This window comes from Sinocyclocheilus rhinocerous, unplaced genomic scaffold (assembly GCF_001515625.1).
Source record: "Sinocyclocheilus rhinocerous isolate Xijiao unplaced genomic scaffold, SAMN03320098_v1.1 scaffold1874, whole genome shotgun sequence".
NCBI classification, from domain to species: domain Eukaryota; kingdom Metazoa; phylum Chordata; class Actinopteri; order Cypriniformes; family Cyprinidae; genus Sinocyclocheilus; species Sinocyclocheilus rhinocerous.
In genome coordinates, this window is record NW_015626862.1 from 186,635 (window position 1) to 204,237 (window position 17,603).

General features: G+C 40.0%; 1 protein-coding gene across 2 annotated transcripts in view; it reads right to left on the reverse strand.

The window, feature by feature from the left end:
• The window catches only part of LOC107716448 (transcription factor HIVEP2-like), a 78,632-nt gene extending 63,173 nt beyond the window's left edge, over nucleotides 1-15,459 (reverse strand). The window contains exons 1-2 of one of the 2 annotated variants that reach the window (XM_016522903.1): nucleotides 15,250-15,459; nucleotides 11,617-11,685 (exon numbers count right to left, since the gene is read on the reverse strand). The gene's annotated coding sequence lies outside the window, so the exon portion shown is untranslated. Of the gene's footprint in view, nucleotides 1-11,616; nucleotides 11,686-12,102; nucleotides 12,178-15,249 lie in introns of those variants that run through there. The other variant, XM_016522912.1, reaches the window with a different exon arrangement.
• Between the last annotated feature and the right edge of the window lie 2,144 nt (nucleotides 15,460-17,603).

Consider the following 17,603-nt stretch of genomic DNA (forward strand, 5'->3'; position numbering starts at 1 on the left):
TAGAGCAAAGCAGTAAACATGTCTTGACCATATGGGGGGGGGGCAAATGAACTATTTGCGAATCTTATTTTAATTTTAAAATATGCACACATTTATGTTTAATCATATGCCTAAAATTTCTTGTTGCATCATATTATGATTTGAGGCAATACAAAACAGCAAAATTTGACAAAATTTTTTTTGACAAAAACAAGCATCACTGGATATTAGTGTCTGTTGTTTAACATTTCTAACCTTACTGTCAAAAATTTAATATTTTAAATATTAAATATTACATATTACCTTGCATTCTCTCACCATTAAAACTGAAACATTGAGCTGTAAATCATGCTTGGCTTCTGTAAACATTAAAGCCCCCCTTCTTTTATTTGACTAGCCATTTCAATCATTTTGACACTGACAGGTGTTAAACCACTGAGGCAGACCAGCCAAAAAGTTTAATTTTTAAAACTTTTTGTCATCCTAACAACCAGCAGAGCCATGCATAATGGAGTCTAATTGGTGTCTATGGTTGCTATGATGGTTACATCCCTGATTTAGAGTACACATATATGAAATATCATAACATTTTGTCTTACTAGAAACAAATATCAAGCCAATTTGTGAGGCACATTAGATAAACCCAATCCCATGATGCTGTTGTTTCCAAGATCTCTTTCCAACTTGTCTGGAAGGACTGTTAAGGCGGAAAAAGAAATTCTGTGACAGAAGTCAGGTGAGTAATACGCTGTGGGTTCTCAGCAGAGTGATATACAGTAAGAGTTTCCTTAGTCAGAACCTTAATCGAACCTCAGCAGGTGATAGACCCAAAATAGGCATCTTGATGCAAAACCACTTTAGAGTATTAGTAAAGGTGACTCACAGAGGTGTATTTCCAAGGTAGTGATACATAGAGCTGTACTACACCTGTAATCACCTTTCATGTACAGGGAGAACAAAGAGCTTTAGTATGTGTCTCTGCTCACATGCCGTAATTAAACTTTGGCTTCTATTAATCCCTGCAGTAAATTGGAGCAAGGGAAAGATTTAGCAGGCCATTCATCACTAGACTATGTGAAGATGGGTACTATTGGGTAGATTTGGACTACTGGGTAGTCCAAAGCAGAGTTTTCTTATTTAGCAAGGAAGAACAACAAATTATAAGAGCCACTCTGGCCGTGTCATGACAAAATGTCTCATTATGAAAAGAAATGAACACTCCTGAGTATTTGAAATGTTGGCAATCCTGCATGGATGGATCAGTCCAAAGCTACAAGGAGGGCAAGAGAGGGATTATTAAAGCAGATGCAGATTCAAATCTTGTCCTCCATCACAAATGCCAAAAGATCAGAACCACATGTGTACTGTGTGCGAATCCAACTTTCAAATCTGTGCATCAAGAATTGTTCAAGCTTTTTTTTGTCTCTCACCTCATAAAACTTGATTAACGTAATTCAATCCACTGGCAGATCACAGATGTCCTATAGTGACCAAACAATGCGTTTTTACTTTTTACAGATGTCTAGAAAGCTTGGAGGCTCTCATTGTGATTCCAATAAATCGGGTAAAATAAATAGGGACAGAAATCATTAAGAATTTAGTGATTCCAGTTCCGACTTCTTAAAGATTCTGTCCTTAACAGCTTCATTAGCAATTATTTTGTACTTTTAAGGAATAAATGTCTGGGAAAAATAAATAAAACTCCTCTGTCAAATGTTGAGACTCCAATAAGTATATCTAAAACAATTCTTGCAAAAGCAGTTAATGACTTTTTACAGTCTTTTAGAGGTAGCATAAATGCAAAAATTGGCCTTAAATATATAAATAACGATTCAATACCAAAACAAAACAAGTGGACATATTCAACTCATTAATATTTATAAAACGCCACTGAATAAATGCACAGTGCATCTTTAACTACACACCGCTATATGAACTACCAGTCAGAAACTGATTTAAGTTGTAAGCTGTATTTGTATGATTCACTAAAAAAAAACAGCTCATTAGAGTCATTCATCAGGAGACTGAACCACACTGGCTGCGCTGCATGCTTTTGATTCACTATAAAGAACCGGTCCAGAGTCATTTGTTCTGTAATCTGACTACATAGGTTTCTGTGCCACTGCCATATGTTTTTGATTCATTAAAAATGACTCATTAGAATAATTTGTTCAGAAATCGGACTACACTGGTTTAAATGTATGCTTTTGATTCGAAAAAAGAACTGGTTCATGAGTCATTCATTGATCACTTGAAATCGCTTTCAAATAAGGCTTTTACCTTCAAGCAGCTTTTCGTCATTCTGATCGGAGTCTCTTTAATCAAATTAATTACTGTGTAAAACAATTACTTTAAAGGCAAATGCATGAAAAACAAATGTGTTGCAACACCACACTTTATTTAAATTGTTAACTTTACTATTCTTTGAAATCTCCAGTACATGAGATAACAATAATTACCAAGGTGGTAATTGTTTAGCTAACTGACCCTTGGCGAAGGGTCAATTGTCAAAGACATGACCTGGCATGACCTAACTTATGCTAATTGGCCAAGCGTGCACGGTTATTGTCTGATGCCAATTTGATGTGCCTGAGGATTTCAGATGCTGTTAATCTCACACAAACCTAATTTTGTTTGACATAGAATTAAGTAACCACTTCCTGATCCCCATGTGTCCTGTTGTTAGTCTCCCGTCCAGAGTACAAACATCTCAGGGCACCTCTTGGCTGCATCTTGAGCTGGAGAGACCACCGCTAATTAATTGCAAGCACCCTTCCTGATTGCAGGGAGACCGAGTGTCATCCGCCACTCATTTGTGTCAACAGAAGCACACTGTCCAGCCTGTGCTCGGTTTAATAAGCTCTTCAATGTACTGCTATCAAGTGTGAAGGACAGCTGCTGAGGAACAGCGTGGGACTGCTAATGACAGAATGTTGGATTAATGACCTGGGAAGATGAGCCAACAGGCCAGTGTCGGAGGTGCTCCATTCCCAGCAGGGCACTCATCGTGCGGGCAGGGGGGTGGCCTACCCCCCCATCACCGGCCAAATACTCCATATGCAAGAGTGTTGGATGACAGATGACATACAGTAGGGATTACCTGCTTCATACCACACAATAGGGGAAAATACTCCATGCCTACTTATAAGTAGGTCACCTTCAAAAAGAGGAGATAGGTGAGACTGCTGTTGTACAAGTGAACAAAAATCAAATAACAAAAATAAATCTTGGATACAAAGACTGACAAAATGAGCAAAACAATGACTAGATAGCGTGATAATAAAAAAATTAAAAAAAATAAAATAAAGGCAAAACAACCCCTGAGCACAGAATAAAATAACTGTACTGACCTGTTTTAATATTTACAGTTTTTTTAGTCATAGCTTCTGTCTTTAAATTTAATATATATTTCATTTGATACATTTTAGTCAGTTTTATTTTGACTAAAAAGGCATCTAAATAGTGCTGTTATTGTTAACTGAAACTCTAAAAATAAATGTTGTTAATGGAAATAAAGTTGAAATAAAATAATATATAAATGAATATAGCCTAGATGAAAAACTTAAACTTAAAAAATTAAAAGAAATGTTAAGCAAAATCATGAAAAAATGTTGCCTTAACTAGCAGAAATAAGTTGAAGTTGAAGTACTGAAATTACTAAAACTAAAATAAAAATACAAAAAAATTAAAGCTACATTGAAATATAAAAAATGACAAAAGCACATAAGAGTAAAATTGAATTTACAACTGAAAATATATAAATTCAAACTATTGATAAATACTATTACAGTATATAAATAATAACAACAAACACTGCATCTAATAAAAAAAATAGAAAAATTGCATTTTAGTTTAAGTTTTCAAACATTTTATATATTAATTTTACCAAATAAAACATTGTTAGCACACTGTTAATATCTAGCATTTTTACTGTATTTTCTCATACGAATTTTTGTAAACAATAGGTTTTAATTTAAATTGTGTAATTTTTACTTAAGATCGATGAATTTAAAAAAAAACTTTGTTAACGAACATTTCACTGACAAAATTAACACTCACACTGATCTATACTGAAATCTTTCCTCATCTCTCCGTTGCACTGATTGCAACACACTCCCCCCAACCGCCCCCTCCTACACCTTCATCCCATTGCAGCGAGAGTGGGGCGAGAGCAGCTCATTTCGGCATGCGGGTGGCACGGTGGGTGTGCTGAAAGTGAGGTGGGGAGGGAGGGAAGCGCTACTTTTTGCTCAGTGCTTGACGCAGCTGCCACCTCACCAACTCAACAAACAGCCTCTGCCAACTGGGTGTGCTGAAAGTGAGGTGGGGAGGGAGGGAAGCGCTACTTTTTGCTCAGTGCTCGACGCAGCTGCCACCTCACCAACTCAACAAACAGCCTCTGCCAACCAATCCTACCGAGTTCAGCTCACCACCTGTTCTACAGAGAGTCAAAACAGAGCTCTCCTTGAACAACCCCCAATCAGGGTTTACAATTTTCTCCAGCTTTCTGACAAACCACTGCCAAAAAGTCATTACGATAAGCAATTACAGTCGATTCATGTATTAGCCTGTAATATGATATAAATATATTCCTCCGTCCAGGAATATGTGATCAACAACAAGGATTTGAGACAAAGGACAAAAACTAGAGAAGCCTAAGATCCTTTTATTTGGAAAACTGGGTACATTAAAGGAACCAAAAGCCCATATGTGACTTAAAACAGATTGTGTGAACAAATAAAACAATTATCTTAAATTTAAAGTGACGACAGTTTCTCATTTCAAAGCCATCTGGTGCTATTTTACATCCATCTAGTAATCTGCATACTGGGTATTAGTAATGTAATGATGTTAGTAATCTAATGATGTGGATTTTCATGCAAATTAGTGACTCATTCTGCTGGTCATTTGCAGATGCTGGGTTAATAGATTAAGATACAGATAAACCATGATTAAAATAGAGGATTAAGTTAAAGAGGTGTCACATAAGTGCTGCTTTGTCCACCTTTGACATCCGGAGAGATAGCAGTGCATAGGGGAGTCTGCGAGATAGGGAGATACGCATCACTAGAACCCGGTTCTAGCCACAAATGTAATGGGTCTCTTGCTGTGATGCAATACCACGCCAGAAACAGCCTTCGCCGTCTGACATTATCGAGACAGCTGAGGCCCGCACACACGCTTGCATGTGGCAACTGAGTGGGCATGAAAACCACAGGCCCGGCTTCAACTCCAACAAGCATCCCTGCACCTCTTCAGAAGCTCACACATGCACCTTGTCAAACAGGAAGCGTGCTCCGTTGCAGCGGTGCAGCTTTTGGACGGTGTGCGATTTGCATTGTCAAAGAGAAGGAAACGAAAGGAGGGCGTATTTCAGCTCTCTGCCTGCACGCCCTGTGCGGCGCGATGTGTGGGAGAGCGAGGCAGGACAGTTCCTGCTCGCTCTCTCGCTGCTTTCCATGTGCTTTGCCTACGGACACACGCCTCTGCCTGGCTACAGGAAACAACAGCGCACACGTGTAAACAAAGTATGCTGTTCTGTGTCAGCTGCGCCACGCCGGATGGTTTTTTTTCTTTTGCGCACAAAAAGTATTCTCGTAGCTTCGTAAAATTACGGTTGAACCCCTGATGTCACATGGATTATTTTACAGATCTCCTTGCTACGTTTCCGGACTTGGGAACATTTCAGTTGTATTGCTGTCTATGCAGATCCAGACAGCTCTCAGATTCCATCAAAAATATCTACATTTGTGTTCCGAAGATGAACGAAGGTCTTACGGGTTTGAAACGACATAAGGGTGAGTAATTAATGACAGAATTTTCATTTTTGGGTGAACTATCCCTTTAAATGTAAGTCTCAAAGACTCTAGACTCTCGAATATAGCACACAAGTTGTATGGACTACTTGCATGGATGATATTTACAATATTTTTTATACTTTTATAGTGCTTTTGTGTGTTTTAAAAAAAAAAACACATTCATTTCAATTGCACAGACAGTGACCCCGACATTAGTCAAAATATCTCCTTTTGTGTTCCATGGAAGACAGAAAGTCATCAAGGTTTGGAACTATAAGAGGGTGAGTAAATGATTTTTGGGTAACAACTTATTTTCCGACCCACAGATACTGTATCTAACGCAGCATTGTTTGTTAGAGAAAGGTGTGCTCCATGCGTGGTTGCTCGAAAACGGTTTAGGTGAATGAGAATGTATGTGTGTGCTCGTTGGTGCGTATGTACGAGTTTCCGTGTGTCTTTGTATAACTGTATGTGTGTGTGGGTGGATGGGTGCTCTATTTCTGATCAGATGAAACACCTGCACATACTATTGTTCTGCTTGGGAAAGACGAGACTAGTTTTGGTCCCCTTGCGCCATGTGCGCTTCATTCTTTATGTGTGTATGTGTGCGCAGAACCTTTGTTTCTTCTACACTGTTGTCTTTTTTGCTGTTACCTAATTAGTCAGCAAAGCACTCATGTAATCTAGTGACATGTCTAGTGGCATAATAAATTCTTAATGTACTGAATCGATACAGACAGATCAATCAGAGCAAGGGTTGAGGGTCAAGAGTCTCCCGCCGTGTTGAAATTCACTCGTACTGCATCTCCATTCATCCTCACACATGCTACTTCCTGCTTTTATTCTTCTTTCTCTGTCTGTTTCTCTCTCTTCTAAGCTCCACTAATACAGCTTCTCTATCCATCTGATTCCGTCAAGGACAAAGCACAGTTCTGATAGGTTCCCATAGTAACAGAGTATGTGTTGCTGCTTTAGGGGGCTTTTGTGCATTGTCTTCTTCGACAGGGTTCATACAAAAGCTCCAGGCTGACCGATATCTCTCGTTTCCCTCAACCAGGAGCCGTCGGCGTGACCTGGAACCCCTGCCGGGGTTCAGATCATAAGCAGATATCGCGCTCTTCTGATGAGTGAGATCCTCCATTAGCATGATACATGCAACTGCTGACATGGAAAGATTTGTATAATCATCATGCATAGTGTTTTTGAAGTGCCGTGTGTTTTACTAAGTCGATCGCTCATACTAGACCGTCTCCTCCACTTAAGGGCTAATGGATGACTAAATGTATCAAGGAAGGATTTAAGTGATATCAGATGACATAAAGGAATTGTAAACAGGCAGTGCATCTGCTGTACTACCTACAAACTATGTCTAAGAGATGGAGTCTGTTTCAAAGTGCACACTGTAAGACTGACATCTCCCTTCACAAATTTAAATCAATATTATGTTTGATGGTTTAACATTTGAAAATGAAGAAATGACAAGTAATAAAATCATTATTATTGCCTAGGGTTTTTTACAGTAAAATTACACTAGTAATATTTCCTACTTTGTTTTTATTTAGTAATCTGTATATTTTTAAATAATAATAATAATTATTATTATTATTATTATTATTTAAAAGATTGATTAAGAACAAAGATTGAATAAAAACAAATTAATTTATTTCACTGTAGAATAAAAATGTTATTATTATTATTATTATTATTATTAAACAGAAAAATAGCCAAACTGTACAATACACACAAGCACAGCAAACCTGGATTTTTTTAAATCACAATTAAATTTGTTTTCTTTTTTTTAGAAGAAAAAAAAAACATTTCTGCAAATCATGCAGCCTTATTTGAAAGTGAATGGGGCCAGTCAATAAACGTTAAAATACTCACTGTTTCAAAAGTTTACCCAAAAGACATAAACAATATGCACATTATGTGATATTAGTGTTCTAAAAAAATACAATAATCACTTACTAATTTTTTTTGTGTAAAGTTAAAGCAAATTTGCCATGTAAAAACTATGAGAACTTTAGCTCAAATATTATAGAATGCTAGAATGCTTTTTTTATTATTATAAGCTATACAAGCTATACATTTCTGCTTTTAAATCCTCTAAAAATTGGCCTCATTTGCATCCTCTGTAACCTTGATTTGCTGTTTTAAATGCTGTTAATTAAGCTGAAACAACTTGGAAGAAGAGCTTGCGGATGTTTTAGCCATGACTTGTGCAGAAAAAAAAGTCTCTCTCACGTCTCTCTCCAGAGAACTGTGGTCACTGCATTGGAAGCTCTGACCTTTTTGCCTTGGATGGAAGATGCCTGACCTGAAAGCCCCTCAATAAGGTGAAAAGTGTCATGCACTATAGTGAGTGGCGTGACATGTGGCCAAATATGGTGACCCATACTTGGAATTAGTGCTCTGCATTTAACCCATCCTAAGTGCACACACACAGCAGTGAACACACACACACCGTGAACACACACCCGGAGCAGCGGGCAGCCATTTATGCTGCGGCGCCCGGGGAGCAGTTGGGGGTTCGGTGCCTTGCTCAAGGGCACCTCAGTCGTGGTATTGAAGGAGTTTTAGCCATGACTTGTGCAGAAAAAAAAGTCTCTCTCACGTCTCTCTCCAGAGAACTGTGGTCACTGCATTGGAAGCTCTGACCTTTTTGCCTTGGATGGAAGATGCCTGACCTGAAAGCCCCTCAATAAGGTGAAAAGTGTCATGCACTATAGTGAGTGGCGTGACATGTGGCCAAATATGGTGACCCATACTTGGAATTAGTGCTCTGCATTTAACCCATCCTAAGTGCACACACACAGCAGTGAACACACACACACCGTGAACACACACCCGGAGCAGTGGGCAGCCATTTATGCTGCGGCGCCCGGGGAGCAGTTGGGGGTTCGGTGCCTTGCTCAAGGGCACCTTAGTCGTGGTATTGAAAGTGGAAGAGAGCGCTGTGCATTCACTCCCTCCACCTATACAATCCCTGCCGGTACAAGATTCGAACCCGCAACCTTTTGGGTTACGAGTTCGACTCTCTAACCATAAGGCCACGACTTCCCCAAACACCTGCATATACACACACAGGTCAGGCGATGCCCTGAGTGTGACCATTTTCTGAATGGTAATCCATAACAAAAGTCCTCCAGTGCGACACTGAGCTGAAAAACACTAGCTGTGCACAGATTGCCTGTAAGTATTAGTCCTAATCGCTGACTTGTCATTACTGAACTGTTGAGCTGAGTGAATGACATCATCATGCCCGTGCTGGTCAAAAGTTCAGCTGGTATTCACGAGTGGCACTAACGTCACAAGAATGGGATTTCGAAAGAAAGTTTAAAAATATTTTTCAAAATGCCTCAGCATTATTTACTGAACCATTTTAGTAACACGCACTAAAAATGCCAAAGCTGACATGCTGATGATAATAACCGGCTGAAACAACAGTCAAAATTTAGACGGCAGAGACAAAATTGTTTTCTGATGTACAGTGTGTACTGACCAATTGTAGACCAATTAATGAACAAATGACTCTTATGAGCTGCTGATCTTTAGTGAATGAAAAATATACAGTGTAACCAGTGTATCCGATTCACAAACAAATGACTATTATAAGCACTTAATAAGGTACTTTTTAGTGAATCAAAAACATACAGCACGACCAATGTAGCCTGATTCCAAAATAAATTAATCTTTTGAGCTGGTTCTTCAGTTCAAAAAGATGAGTTGAATCCACCTGAAAGTTTCTTTCATTCGTGAGAAAACTGAACATTTTCACTGAAATATTCCCAAATGAATCAGAATCTGAATTTTAAAAATCAGAATCAAATCGAACAGCTTTGAATCAGAAGATATGTATCAATATCTAGCCATACTCAACACACCAATTTTCAGACATTATTTGGCATGATAATTCACTTCAGAAGGTCGCATTACACTAGGGCTGCACGATTAATCGCATGCGATATTTAACGCGCATCTTGTCAGTAAAGCCGGTTCTGTAATCAGCGGTAAATCTCCATCACCTGCGTGCTTTCACATGGAGCAGCATTAACTACACAGAGCCGTTGTTCACTGACGAGCTGCGCTAAACCACGTTCACATTCGCGCGATTTTTTGCGCAGCTCATTTGAATCAGAAGATATGTATCACTATCTAGCCATACTCAACACACCAATTTTCAGACATTATTTGGCATGATAATTCACTTCAGAAGGTCGCATTACACAGAATAAATCCAAATGCTCACTTTGTCCAAATGTGAAATTATTTTCCATACTCAAAGCACCCTTACCAATGTTCCTCTCATCATCTTTGTCATTTTGATCCACTTATAACTCACCCCTTGCTGGAAGAAGATTGACAGAATGACCTTTTGACCTCTCCATGCCCACCACGCTCATGCTCCCTGAGGTAAACAAGGGCAAACGCATGCCACTCAGAAGAGGGCAACGACCGCCTGATTGTCGTTCAGCTGTCTTTCTTCCAGGGGCCGCATGTTTTTCCAATTAGCACAGCATATGATAACCAGAAGGCACTTTACTGTCACCTTAAATCAGCAAAGAGCATCACAACACTCCTAGCCAACTGGAGTCAAGAGCAATCAAGTGCCATTTAGCCCACTGTGATACACATCGGCACGACAAACCCTCTCAGACTTCCACATCAAACAAATCAAACTGTTAAAATTTGTTGCTCAACATTACCTGAACTTTACAGACTAAACACAAACAGGAAAGTTCAACGGCTTGCCTGTTTTATCACCTTAAGCAAACTGTGGTTACATCACCGGACTGCTTCAGGCATGGATTAACATTTTTCACCCACAATACTCCAGTCCACAGACACAACAGCTCACACTCTACCTACGGCCCAGTGCTAACCACCGAGTTCCACATCGACAGCACCACACCCTGAATCAACCAACACACGTTCAATTTACTTTTATACACTCTTGTACAATTTGCTCAGCATAGTTGGTGCCTCAATTTAGTTGATTCACTGGCAGGCTTGTGCGGTGCCTGATGGTTATCAACGTTTTATACGTCTATTTTTACGGTGCAAACTATGTACAGTCACAAACAGCTCTTTGTATCCTGAGCATATGGTCGAGGGAGACTGAAAGAAAGAAAAACAGAAGAGGTCTGGCCTACAAAAAGAGTGCACACAACATAACATATACAGTACATCAGGCCTACCTCAAAAACCTCCACCAAAACAATGCATGCACTGAAGATGACTATATTCTAAAATAGATTAGAAAGTTCGCTCTACTTTTACTATTTTCACTTCCTCTTTTCGATTCTAGTCCCACATATTCATTCTCTTTGTTATCTCAAACTCAACCCAGAAAAAAAGTGGGTTCATCTGACTGTAGGTTCATCAAAAGTGACTGAAAATAATGAGAGGCGAGAAATACTTCCCAAATCGGTGTTCTCTTTGTTATCTCAAACTCAACCCAGAAAAAAAGTTGACTGCAGGTTCATCAAAAGTGACTGAAAATAATGAGAGGCGAGAAATACTTCCCAAATCGGTGATGATATTCATCATTCTTATAATGAATAATTAGCCCAACTCAATTACCTGCTCATTCATTATTCAGCCCTATTAACAAAGCTCGGAAACTGCAGTTTAAAAAAAGCGCGATGGGTTTCGAGTAGCACACCCTTGCACAAACGTTTCTGGAGATGCTTTACCAAATACACAGTTAGAATCCGATGACGTCACTGCTTTACGAACTTCTGATTGATGCAACTGCAAGCATAGCATAAACACCTGTGCTAATTTATGTAAACCGACACAATTTTGGCATCTCAAACACATCTTAAACATACTGTACCCAGTGTTTGGTTTTCTTGCCCTGACGGTCCCGGGAATCTAATCCAGGTACACACCCTCCTCACACACCCTGTTCAGAAAGAGAAAAGATTATGTCATTAGTGCATGCAACGCTGGTTTTATTAAAACACACACATACCTACAAAAAATGTGCAGCAGTATTCATTATGTCAAGTCATCTAGTGCATAAGTTATCTCTAATCGTGCAAGGTATCTGTATTGAATCACTACACATTATCAGCAAAGGTATGTCAGTGGGTTAACAAACTTGTTCTCGTAAGCTACTGAACTTGTGCAAATGTGTCCGGCATCGGTCAGATCCCCTGTCAAAGCCTGCTAACCAGCTGTCACTTTAGCCTGACTCCTTATAGGACTTAAGAACAAGCAGCAAAGCAGCAAGAAACCACAAGCATAATTTCTTTATTTTCATTCTCATTCTTTTTCACTACTCCTCTACTATCTCTTCCGGCCCAGGTCAGTGGCTCACCTGACATGACATCCTTCAGATCCTCAGGGGTTCCAAACCTCTTTCCTCTCTGCTGTGGCAGTCGCGCAAGCTTGTACAATCACCATTCGCTCACGTTCTGTGCGAGAAGCTATTTCCCTACCGCTGTCTGCAGCCTTCTCTCTCTCCCTCCTCCCTCACTCCCGCACACTCTTTCTTTTGGTTGCTCCCCCTCCTGCTACCTTCACTTGCTTAGAGAAAGGAGTAAAAGAGTGAAAAAAATGATCATGTTTCTTCAGCGTAACCAGCTGCTCTCTGATTGGCCGGATGGTCCGAAGGAGGCGTCAGCCACGGCGATGGCTGCAGATATTAAAATAGGTCTCGCCTTGCCCTGCTGCTGCAGAAAACGAAAGAAAAGAAGGGCAGGAGAGTGAGTGCGAGTGAGAGACTACCTCTTTTTCAAAGCAGGAAGGAGGGGAGGCCGTGAGTATTTCCTGTTATGCACATGAAGCAAGCGAGGACGTCACGCGCAGCATTCGCACTCTGGCAGTGTGTCAACACAGACGCCGGCTCATCTTGACACTCTCAAGACAGCCTCAGGATTACAACACACACATGCAGATTTCTCCCCGCATCCTTACCGTATTCAATTCAACACTGTGTGTTGTGAGTTACAGAGCTAGTTTTCATACTGCCATGAAATAGTAAGTATTGCTGTATAAAATGTTAGGAGAAAATTAAAACCACATTAAAAGAAGCACCTCCACCAATCGCTCATCTCTGATTGTCTTCAATAAAGACTAAGCCTAAGTATGTGGCCAGTGGCCACCCTAGATCACTATTTTACTTCCTAACCTTGTATTCTTGAGAAGAAATCCAATTGTGTAACCTGAAGCAACAGGTGGAAAAGCACAACCCAGATGCTGGCATCCATTCTGTCACACTGTGTAAGCGGTGATACGCCTCAACTGTTTCCTTCCATACCAGCACCATGAGAACAAATCCATCCCCTCATCATGCACACGAAAAACAACAGTGGTCCGCTGCACAATCTAGCATTTAACCACAACTGGTGCATGCCAGTTTTCCTGTACCATAAACAGCAAAGCATGCCGCTAGCACCCCCAAGGTCATGAGCTCAAGAGATTAATTGTATACTTTGAATGCAAAAGCTGCTTTGGATGAAAGCATATGCTAAATGCATAAATGTAAATGCAATTTCAGTTTGTAGTTTGTTACAAAATTAGGTGTACAGTAGAAACAATTATCACTCAGAAGTTGATAGTAAATTTGGCAAATTATTACAAAGAAACGGCAAGTAACTCATTGAATTGTAAACATACACCAATAGTCTTTATTTACAACTTTTGTCAAATTTGTAAAAAAAAAAAAAAAAAGATGTACCAGAGACCTTGGTCCAATTAAAATGGCATGAGCTCTAAAAGACTTGAAGCCAGTGCCCTCTGTAGCCAATGACAGTGTGGTTTGACTAAGTGCTGGAGAGTGACCTTTGCCTTCCTAAATTTGTGCTGAGGGTTCGCGGCATTTTATGGTTCAGTTTGCACTGGGGAACAGGCTGTCACAAAGAAAGCTTCTTCAAATTTCCATCAAAGTGGCACTTAAGAATTTGAAGCCTTTGAATATGCTTCCCTAATTCCAGGAACCCATTTGTTTATGTTGGCATAACTGAATGAAAGCCATTTCGAGAGTTGAATCATAAATGTGTGTGTGCGTGTGTGTGTGTGTGTGCGTGCGTGCGTGCGTGTGTGTATGTGTGTGTGTGTGTGTTTAAAGTGAGAACATAAGGTGGGTCAGTTTACCTTTAAAAGCGACTTTCCATCAGAAACAATCACAAAAATATTGCCAGAAAGCCTAGATGAGTCAAAGCTCAACACGGAATCAACGTGATTGATTCTGTTGTGGAAAAAATGCGTAAGGACATTTGTCAAACCTCCAGATCTGTCTGTTTCTTCTTGATGGATAGAACCCAGGTGATGGAAAACAAAATGATGTTTATGTATCATATGTCAGTGTCAGGAAGAGATACTGTGGGTGTGTTTATGCATTGCACTGGACATATATATCAAGCCAGTGCAAAGGGCACTTCTATTTCATCTATTACTCATTTATTTGGCATAGTCAAATAAACTAATTTGCCTGATGGGTTGTAAATACTTGGCTACACCCTTGACCGTGTCTCTACTGGTGTGCTTGGTTGTTACATAACCCTACTGCCTATTCCTACCGGATATACAATATATAATATCTTATATTAATCATGGAAGAACAGAACAGTAAACATTTTTGACAGAAGTGCTTTCCTGTAGCTCAAACAGTACAGCGTTAGCAACGCCAAGGTCATGAGTGCAATTTCCTGCGAAAGCAAGAACTGATCCAAAAAAAAAAAAAAAAAATGAAATGTGTACTTTGAATGCAATGGAAGTCGCTTTGGATAAAAGTGTCTGCATAAATGTAAATGACAAAAAAACAGTGGTTCTCAAAATTGCATCAATATAAAACAGAAATGCAAAATGTTAAGCAAAAAAAAAATATATATATATATATATATATAGATAGATAGATAGATAGATAGATAGATATATATACGTTAACATTCTTTTGTATGTATTTTGTATATAATGTATGTTTGAGTTGCCACATCAAAAAAAATGTTTCATCCTATCATCCTATCACAGCATAGTCATTTATAGCAGGTGCCACCTGACTTGAGCAACAATCGCATGTCGAGAGTCCCCCTAATGGGGCCCTTCACTGACTGAGAGCGCGTCATGGAACATTCCCGGAACGAGCCAAAGTCCCACCCACCTTCTCTCCTGCTCACACACATGCACACGCACAGGCGGTGTGTACATGAAAATACAGATCACAACATTACCCATGCTGAAAAAATCGAACGGTCTACGACAACACAAACAGCACAGACCATATAACATTAATGACAGTCACTCCCAAGATAGTGATTTATTTCACTTTCCCGCACCAGCCGTGCAAATTCCTTAGGATATTACGCAATATTCACTATCTCCAACCAAGCAAACGGGGTATTCCCCACATGTCCCAATAAACGGAGGGGACCCATCCGCTACTCATTTTCACTTAACCACGCTTTCAAAAAAGAATGTCACTCCTTGACATACTAAGAACAAGGTATACAAGACTAAAACTTACCGGTAGAACGTTTTCAAATCAGCCCATAACATTCCAAAAGAGTGTCAAGCGCCACTGTCGCCACTTCCAGCTCTGACACAAAATATCAGTTCAACTCGAAATGTGACGACAACGCTGCAGACGCCAGGTGTTAAGAGTACAATGTATTGCGTATTTGCTTCAGGAAGAGATGAAAGTGAGCTAGTCCGCTTCGGCTGGGGCTTCGCGACCGGCTGGGGGGGGGAGACGGGGTTATTCCTAGCGTCGCTTCCCAGAATAGAAAAACGAGAGAGGGAGAGTAGAAAGAAGTAGAGAGAGAATCTGCGCGCGTGTCCGTGTGATTGTGACGTCATCGGATCCCCCAGCGCGCATCCCCGTAGAGCTGCAGGAGGAGGGGGGAGGAGGGGGAGTGGGGTTGACCTCTTCCTTGTTTTGATAGGAGGAGGGAACTCCCTTGGTGAAATTTCTCCAGAACGAGCTCCTCTGACTCCAAACCGCGACAGATGTCTTGTGTTCCTGCAATTTGATGCATATGGGCAGGGCGGGAATACGCAGTGACATTAGGTCTATTTGACTTGCACATCACACTAGAGTAATGGAGTTAGATTTCATTTGGAAATGCCCCTTCAAAATGTTAGAGCAGTATTAAATTATAAATTTAGATTTATTATCTGTACCAAGATGTAGATGTAATCACACACAAGCTACTGCACAATATGACTTCGTTCAGCATCACATTTTTCTATTTTCTACTCTAAAATGGCAGTAACCTATTTTCCCTGCCTCCATGCATGACACATATTGTTTAGGAAAAGAAAAACCATATAGGCGGTAAATGTAGAGGTACCTAGTTGTCCGCTCTGCATCATTGACAATGTTTACATGCGGTCTATTCTGAAATTAATTAGAATTTCTAAAGCAAACTTGTAGGCCTACGTTAAGACTTTGAACTCACTGCGAACCAACATGTGTATTCCATAACAAAGATATCAGTCACTCAAAACTGTTCAGTCCATTCACATTTGAATCATCTATTGATGAATCATCTATAGGCCGCCTATTGAGAAACCCTACCCTACATTGTGGGAAACCAAGCCTGCATAGGAAGGCTTGTTTGAGGCTTCAGTTTAGGGGTGGGAGATAGAAAATATCACTAGCTCATTATAAAATCAATAGACATCATGGGAAAGTCCTGTCCATGATATGAAATGTGCATGTTTGTCTTGTCGGGAGTGGTGCATCTGTTCTGTATTGTGTTAATTCAATTCAATTCAATTCAAGTTTATTTGTATAGCGCTTTTCACGATACAAATCGTTGCAAAGCAACTTTACAGCAAATTAAGTTTCTACAATATTTAGTGGTAACTTATCAGTGGTGACTGTCAGTTAATGTACATATGGCAGAAAGTACGGAAAAAACATGTTAAATGGATTACTGACTAGGTTAGAGTGGCTTATGTTTCCTTTAAGGAGCTTGTGATCACATCAGCTGTGACCTGGAGTTCCCTTCACATTGGCAATAGGGAGCTCCTCTGTAATCCTCAGCAAGGGCATCCCCAAAGAAGCGCTGGCATCTGAGTCACTCAAGCATAATTGACAGCACGCAGACATAAATCAGCATTGCCGGACGAGCTTAGGCATCACAGTCAATTGCGCTTTCCCGCAGGAAATAAAGAGGAAATGGAAATGTCTGCACTTGACCCAAAGGGCTTGTTTCATCAACATTTATCAAGTCATCTTGTTTCACTGGTTGGCGTTTGCTCGGTAGTGCCTGTGCAGGTGTCTGCATGTACTCAGCGTGCAAAGTCATTTTCTCAAGGACACGAGGGTGTTCCCAGCAGCACAGAGCAGTTCTCGGTTAATTATCGGTGGACCAGATAAAAACTGCTCCATGCTATTATAAATGTTTGAATGTCATGAATCACAATGCACATTTGTTTCCCAGAAGTGATCACCGCTAGACATTCCTAGCAAATCATGACTCCCATGACTGTGATTACTAAAATATATATTTTTTAACCTTCACCTCCTCCTCCGCATCTTCATTTATATACTTAATTTATATATGTCTGATGCATGTTACATTAATACAGATGTAGTAGCTTACTTCATTGTTTACAAGCAAGGCAATGATAGGAGGGCCTTTATATCCTGCGTGCTGCAGAGCCACAGCTCTTTGTTTATGAATGTGTGCATGTGCTTATTTGTGTGTGTGTGTGTGTGTGTGTGTGTGTGTTATCAGAAGTAAGTGCTGGTATAGCAAGAGCATGACTGACTTATTCTGAAATGTTTGCGTATTAGACTACCTTGTCACTTTTTTCACAATTTTCCAGATTTGGATGACAAGTAGATAAGACTTTAAAAATCTGTTTATA